This window comes from Arachis hypogaea, chromosome 6 (assembly GCF_003086295.3).
Source record: "Arachis hypogaea cultivar Tifrunner chromosome 6, arahy.Tifrunner.gnm2.J5K5, whole genome shotgun sequence".
NCBI classification, from domain to species: Eukaryota; Viridiplantae; Streptophyta; class Magnoliopsida; order Fabales; family Fabaceae; genus Arachis; species Arachis hypogaea.
Window position 1 is genome coordinate 67,816,410 of NC_092041.1, and position 7,789 is coordinate 67,824,198.

The 7,789-nt window shown below is 40.1% G+C and overlaps 1 non-coding gene across 1 annotated transcript; it reads left to right on the plus strand.

The window, feature by feature from the left end:
• Nucleotides 1–2,938: 2,938 nt before the first annotated feature.
• LOC112700343 (small nucleolar RNA R71) lies at nt 2,939–3,042 on the plus strand. The gene has a single exon (XR_003153251.1). It is a non-coding gene; the product is annotated as a small nucleolar RNA R71 (small nucleolar RNA).
• The last annotated feature ends 4,747 nt before the right edge of the window (nt 3,043–7,789 follow it).

Consider the following 7,789-nt stretch of genomic DNA (forward strand, 5'->3'; position numbering starts at 1 on the left):
GCAAGAGATCAACAATAGAAAAGCAAAGAAGAACAATTATTATGAATTACCTCTTATTGAATTGAAAGAAAATGGAAGGAACAATAGTAGATCTACAACAAAACATAAGAACAACATAAAAGAAATTACAATAAAAGAAGGGAAGAAGAATGAATGTAACACAAAGAATTGAAAGGTAGAAGTAGAAGAAAGCAAAGATTAAAACCTAGATCTAAGAACTAATCCTAAATCCTAATCCTAATTCTAGAGAGAAGTGAGAGCTTCTCTCTCTAGAAACTACTTCTAAAACTAAACTATGACTAATGGTAACTAACATGTGGTAAAGTATGTTCATTCCCCCTTCAATCCTTGGCTTAAATAGCATTAGAAATGAGTTGGATTGGGCCCACAAGGCTTGTAAATTCGCTAGCCACGAGTTTGCATGAAGTGATCACGTGCACCAACGGCGCGTGTGCGTACTTTGCGCGTGCGCGCCACCATACGTGTAGCAACTATGGCAAATCTTATATCGTTTCGAAGCCCCGGATGTTAGCTTTCTAACCCAACTGGAACCGCATCATTTGGACCTCTGTAGCTCAAGTTATGGTCGTTTAAGTGCGAAGAGGTCGGCTTGACAGCTTTACGGTTCTTTCATTTCTTCATGAGTTCTCCAACTTTTCATGCTTTCTTTCTTCATTCCCTTGATCCAATCTTTGCCTCCTAAACCTTAACCCACTTAACAAACATATCAAGGCATCTAATGGAATCAAGGTGAATTAGATTTAGCTATTTTAAGTCCTAAAAAGCATGTTTTCACTCTTAAGCACAATTAAGGGAGAAGTTATAAAACCATGCTATTTTATTGAATAAATGTGGGTAAGAGGTTATAAAACCCCCTAAATTAAGCACAAGATAAACCCTCAAAATGGGGTTTGTCATGTACACTGGAGGCAGCTGAGATGGAATGGTGGGGAGATGAGGTGGTATAGATGGAAAGTGGGTAGAGACCACTTCATCTCCTGAAGAGAAATCTTCTGTAAGGATTTTCTTGTTTCTCCATCCCCTTGGGGCCTTTCTCCTTGTATTCCTTGATGTCAATTTGCTCCTTGTGGTTTCTTCTTTTAGGAGGGTTTTGTTGCTTGTCTCATATGACTCTAGTAGGTCTAGTTTCTCTTGGATTACACTTGGCTGTTGCTCCTTCTGATCACATTGGTTGTCACCAATGGGGATTTTCAGGTGTGGTGCTTGTGTTCCCATGTTTGTCTCTTCCATCAGCCCCTTATTGTGATCTTCCTCTGACTCTTTGTTACCATGATCTGCTTCTTATAAAGGTTTGAAAACGTTGAAGGTGAGCAGTTCATCGTGTATCCTTAATACTAGCTCTCCTCGCTCCACATCAATAAGCGCCCTGGCTGTGGCTAAAAATGGCCTCCCCAGAATGATGGGATGGATGGGGTTCTCTTTCATTTCCAGGATAATAAAGTCCGTGGGCAGGAAGTAGTTTCCAACCTTCACTAACACGTTCTCAACCACTCATGTGGCCTGTTTTTGAGTTTTAACAGCCAATTTGATAATTACGTCTGTGGGTGCTAGCTCATTGATTTGAAGCTTTTTCATGAGGAACAGAGGCATCAAGTTGATACTTGCTCCCAGGTTACAGAGCCCCTTATCAATCATTGTCTCTCCTATGGCACATGGAATGTGGAAATTCCCTGGATCTTTCTTCTTTGTAGGTGGCTCTGTTTGAATGAGAGCAATGCACTCCCTGTTCATCTTTATTATTTGTCCATCCTTTAATGAACTCTTTTTAGCCGGCAAGTCCTTTATGTACTTGATGTAGGAGGACATTTGTTGGAGGGCCTTAATGAATGGTATATTTACATCAAGAGATGCAAACATGTCGAGGAATCTTGAATACATTCTCCTTGCTACACCACCTTTAAGCCTTTGGGGAAATGGTGCATATAGGTTCAGGGTCTTCCCTTTTTTTAGCTCCTCCCTGTGTGTGGGCTGGGGTGCATGGTTTCTTTCTTCATGATTTTCCTTTAGAATGTCTCGGGTATGTTTTGTTTGTGTGTGTACTTCCTCCACACTCCTCTCATCATTTATAGTGATCATCTTGTATTCTTCCTACCTTACTTTCTTTATTTCTCCTCTTGGGTTCTTCTCTGTGTCACTTGGGAAACTATCAGTGGGTTTGGGAAACTGTTGAGATAGATATCCCACTTGGGACTCCAGCCTCTTGATAGATTCTCCTTGGTTTTTGATGTTGGCTCACACTTCATCCTTGAATACTCTGTTGTCTTGGACTTCTTTACATATGTCTTCGAGTAAAATCTCAATTCTGGAGAGCCTATCTTCTGTTGGTGATGGTGGGTTGAGATTAGGTGGTTGAGATGGGTGATTAGGTGGGTGTTGATAGGATCTCTGTGAGGTATGTTGGTGAGTTGCATTGTTGTTGGGATTGTGGTTGTGGCGTCTCTGGTCTTGGCCTTGGTCTTGTTGATTTCCCCACCCAAAGTTAGGGTGGTTTCTCCAACCAGAATTATAAGTTTTTGAGTATGGATCATGGGTTTGTCTGGGTGAGTTTCCAACATAATTGGCTTGTTCCGAGTCACCTTATTCTCATACATTCACTCATTCTTGAGCTGGTAATGAGGAGATGACTGTTGCGACTTTGTTTTCTTCTACCTTCTTGGTAAGATCTGCTAGCTGCTTGGTGATCATCTTATTTTGAGCCAGCAATGCATCTATGTGGTTCAGCTCCATTACTCCTCGAGTGTTACTTCTTTCAAAAGCATAGAAGTAGTCATTCTCAGCGACAGTCTCAATGACATCTATAGCTTCTTCAATGGTTTTCTTTTTGTTCAGAGAGCCTCCTGATGAATGGTCTATAGCCTTCTTTGACTCATAAGAAAAACCTTCATAGAAAATGTGAAGTTGAACCCATTCATTGAACATGTCTGGTGGGCATCTTCTTGTTAAGTCCTTAAACCTCTCCCATGCCTCATAGAGAGTTTCCCCATCTTATTGCCTGAAAGTTTGCACCTCAGCTCTCAGCCTGTTAATTCTTTGAGGAGGGTAGAATCTTGCCAAAAATGTGTTCATCACATCTTCCCAATTTGTTAAGCTTTCCTTCGGGAAGGATTCCAGCCACTTAGATGCTTTGTCCCTGAGTGAAAAGAGGAACAAAAGCAATCTATAGACATCTGGATGAACACTATTAGACTTCACAGTGTCACATATTCTCAGGAAGGTGGTTAGATATTGATTGGGGTTTTCTTGGGCACTTCCTCCAAATGAGCAGTTGTTCTAGACAAGGGTGATGAGCTGGGGTTTTAATTCAAAATTATTGGCATGTATGGTGGGCTTTTGGATGCTACTTCCACAGTTTCCTGGGTTTGGATTGATGTAAGAGCCTAAAACTCTCATTTCTTGCCCAGCGTGATTCACAGGACCTTTTCTGGCATGGTTGTGAGCTTCTTCTTCATGGTTGTTTTCCAAGTTCTCCTCCATGTTTATTTCAAAGTACTCTTCCTCTTCCTTAGCACCAACAACTCCTTTTCCTCTTGCTTCCCTCCTTAATCTACAGAGGGTCCTCTCAGGTTCTGAATCAAAGGAAGTTGAAGCTCCGCTTCTTTTCCCTGTCATACAACTAATAGAGCACACAACAGGGAATAAAATGAAGAGGTTATTCTTGTTAGAGTGGCTGTTAGTGTGAGTGGTGCAAATTATCAAACAGTTAGTGGGTTAGTGAGTAGAATTGTAGAAAATAACAAAGAAAAAAAAGAAAACGACGAGGGGTAAGGGGATGAAGAAGAAACTGAATAAACTGAAGGTAAATGACTAGATAAAATAAACAAACAAGAGAAAAAAATGCTCAATCTAGTGAACTTCCAACTTAATCATTGTTGATACAAAATCAATCCCTGGAAATGGCACCATAAACTTGATGCATGAAAACTTATCTCTCAACAAATTTTCCTTCAGCATGTATACCGAATTGTCGTCAAGTAAAAACTCACAATAGAGTGAGGTCGAATCCCACAGGGATTGATTGGTCAAGCAACTTTAGTTGGAAGAGTATGCTAGTTGAGCTAAACAGAATGTAGTTGAGAATTGTAGAAAATTAAATGGCGGGAAAGTAAATTACAGAAAATAAAGTACAGAATCTTAAATGGGGATTTGGGAAGATGAACATGGAAGTAAATGGCAGAAAGTAAAGAGAATGGGTAAGATTAGAGATGGGAAATTCATTGGGCTTAGGAGATGTTGTATTCTCCGGATCAAGTTCATTCTCATCTCTTCCTCAATCAATGCATTCATTGATCTCCTTGGAAATCTTAAGTTATTGGATCCCAATTTCTTGGTAATCCAATCTCTCTAAGCTTAAACAATTGCCCAATTCCTTGATTTAAGTGCTCATGGGAAGAGATGAAGTATGGTCACTGATTATACCACATGTATTTCCAAATCAAAGTGTTGGGAGGATTACATGTCACTATATCCGCCCAAACCTCAATTTGGTCCAACATGCGAAAGCATTTCTAGCATGATCTCCTTATCCCTTTTCCAAGGCTCAGAGGAGATCCAATTATGGAAAGTTTCTTTTCCAAGACAACTAACCAATTGAATTAAGATCAAAAGCTTTCTAGTAAAACTATAATTGATCCATCAAATTACAACAGAGCTTCCTAACCCAATGAAAGGGGTTTAGTTGTTCATAGCTCTGGGAATGGAAAATGGTAGTAAAGAAAACATGCAGAAAAGTAAATATACAGAGGGTAGGTCTCCAAAGTGCCAAGCTTCTCTATAGTTCAAGACTACTCCTATATATACTACTCTTCTTGATCTTCTAGTGAGTTCTTTAAGTCTTGGATGTGGGCCTTAGATCTTGAGTTGAAACAGTTATAATCGTCGATGGGCTCAACTTGCAGAAAAGTGTGAGTTAGGCATGGGCATTAGATAGGATGTTAGTGGTGTTAACGTTAAGTGAAAATGTGGGTTCGAGAACGTTAGTGGTAATCACCTTTTTCACTAACGTTCCGACCCCAAAATGGTCTACGTTAACTTCAACGTTAGTGGCACTAACATGACCATAAACGTTGCCTGATGGTTCTTCGCAAACGTTATTGGGAATCACCTTTTCCAATAACGTTGCATTGTGCCACCCTTTCACTACGTTAGAGATCACGTTAGTATAACTAACGTGACTGTAATGTGGGCATACCTAAGCTTCAAGAGCGTTAGTGACACTCCAAACGCCCCTCCTTCCCACGTTAGAGCTCACGTTAATTGGATTAACATGGCCACTAACGTGGTAGTGAATGCCATCTCCAACGTTAGTGACAAAGGTGAGTGTCACTAATGTTGGCTCATCATGCTTAGCTCCACGTTATCTCTCATGTTAGTGGTCTTAACTTGACCACTAACGTGGGCAATGTTGGTTTAATCCAACGTTAGTGACAAAGGTGAGTGTCACTAACATTGGCATTCTCTTCCCCTTCCACGTTAGAGTTCACGTTAACTAAGTTAACGTGACTCTTAATGTGGCCAATTGCCAATTTGGAACGTTAGTTGTATTCCCTTTTACCACTAACGCTGGAGCTCCCTTTTTCTCCACGTTAACTACCATGTTAATGTAGTTAACGTGGCAATTAATGTGGGCTATGATGGCTTCGAAGATGTTATTGGCGATCACTTTTCTCATTAACGTTGCAATCTCATTCCCATTCCACGTTAGTGGTCACGTTAATTGGATTAACGTGGCTACTAATGTGGTTCTTCCTTGCTTCCTTTGTCCTGAAATCAAGCAAATAAAGTGCATCAAAGCTCTAGTCCAAGTCATAAGATTATGCATCATCAATTTGTCATTCAATCCTTGCATAATCCTTATGAAATCATGTAAAATTCACAATAGTTGCTTGAATCAAGGTGTAAATGTAATTTTCATCCAAAACTTGCTTATTTCTTAAGAAAATACATGAAACTACCCTAAAACAGTAAAGAAAAGGTCAATGAAACTGGCCTATATGCCCTGGCATCATTGTGTGTTTGCTGGGTGGAATGGTATGATGTGTTTTGTGAATTGTGGTAGGGTCTATTGTTGCCTGATTGATGGTTGGAGTTGTGAGTGTTGTATTGGGTGGATGGGTAAGGTTTATTGTGATCTGGATTGTGGCTTTGTTGGTTCTCCCACCCAAAATTTTGGTGGTTCTTCCAACCTAGGTTGTATGTCTTGGAGTTGGGATCATAAGGTGGTCTGGAATTGTTCACATAGTTGGCTTGCTCCCATTCACCTTCAACTTTTGTTGCATCTCCTTCTTGAGGTAGTGCTTGAGCTTGGACAACTGAAACTTGGTCTGCCTCCATCTTCTTGGTTAAGGCTGCTAGTTGTGCTGCAATTGCTTTGTTTTGAGCTAACAAGGCGTCCATAGAATTGAGTTCTAGCACTCCTTTCTTCTAAGTTCTTTCTGAAGCATAGAAATACTCATTCTTAGCTACAGTCTCGATAACATCTATGGCTTCTTCAATAGTCTTCTTCTTATTGAGTAAGCCTCCTGAAGAGTGGTCTACAACCTTCTTTGCTTCATAGGATAGCCCTTCATAAAAGATGTGTAGTTGCACCCACTCATTGAATATATCTGGTGAGCATTTTCTTGTCAAATCCTTGAATTTTTCCCAGGCCTCATAGAGTGTTTCACCATCCTGTTGTCTGAAGGTTTGTACCTCAGCTCTTAGCCTGTTAACTCTCTGTGGAGGGTAGAATCTTGTTAAAAATTTGTTTACAACTTCCTCCCATGTGGTGAAGCTCTCTTTAGGGAATGCTTCCAACCACTTTGCTGCCTTATCTCTGAGTGAGAAGGGAAACAAGAGTAGCTTGTAGGTGTCAGGGTGTACACCATTGGACTTGACAGTGTCGCATATCCTCAAGAATGCAGTGAGATTCTGGTTTGGATCCTCTTGGGCACTTCCTCTATATGAACAATTATTCTGGACAAGTGTGATGAGTTGAGGTTTCAACTCAAAGTTGTTAGCTTGGATTGTTAGTTTTAGGATGTTGCTGCCACAATTTCCTGGGTTTGGGTTGATGTAGGAGCCTAAGACTCGCCTCTCTTGCCCAACTGATTGCCAGCTTCCTCTCCAATATGGTTATGTGCTTCTTCCTCCATGGTGGTTTCTGGGTCTTCTTCCACTACTTCCTCTCCAGCTATACCATTGCCTCTTGCTTCCCTCCTTAGTCTAAGGAAGGTCTTCTCAGGTTCACTATCGAAGGAGGATGAAGTTTCTCCCTTTCTACCTGTCATACATTCAACAAACAGCAAACATAGGGCAAGTGAAAGAATCTCCTTAGTTAAGATTAGTGGTTAACTTGGTTGATACAATTAATCAAATAGTTAGAAGAATGAAATTATGGACAATGGATAACTAAAATACTCCCAGCAAATAGATAGAAATCAGAATGGAAAAAGAAAAAAAAAAGAAAAATAACAAGGTAATTAAAATGCTTAATCTAGCTCTTCGATCAATTTAATCATTGTCAAATTCAAACCAATCCTCGGCAACAGCGCCATAAAACTTGATGGACGGATTTCAATACCCATAAAATTTTTTACTATGAATCCGCTCTTTTGGCAAGGGCACCAAAATTATCATCAAGTAATAACCCACAGTGGAGTGGGATCGTATCCACAAGATTGGTTGATTTGAGCAACTTTAATTAATTGGGAAATTAGTCAAGCTAAACAGAATAGATTGTAATTGCAGAATTGTAAATGGCAGAATTAAAAGTGACTCAAAAATAAAGAAA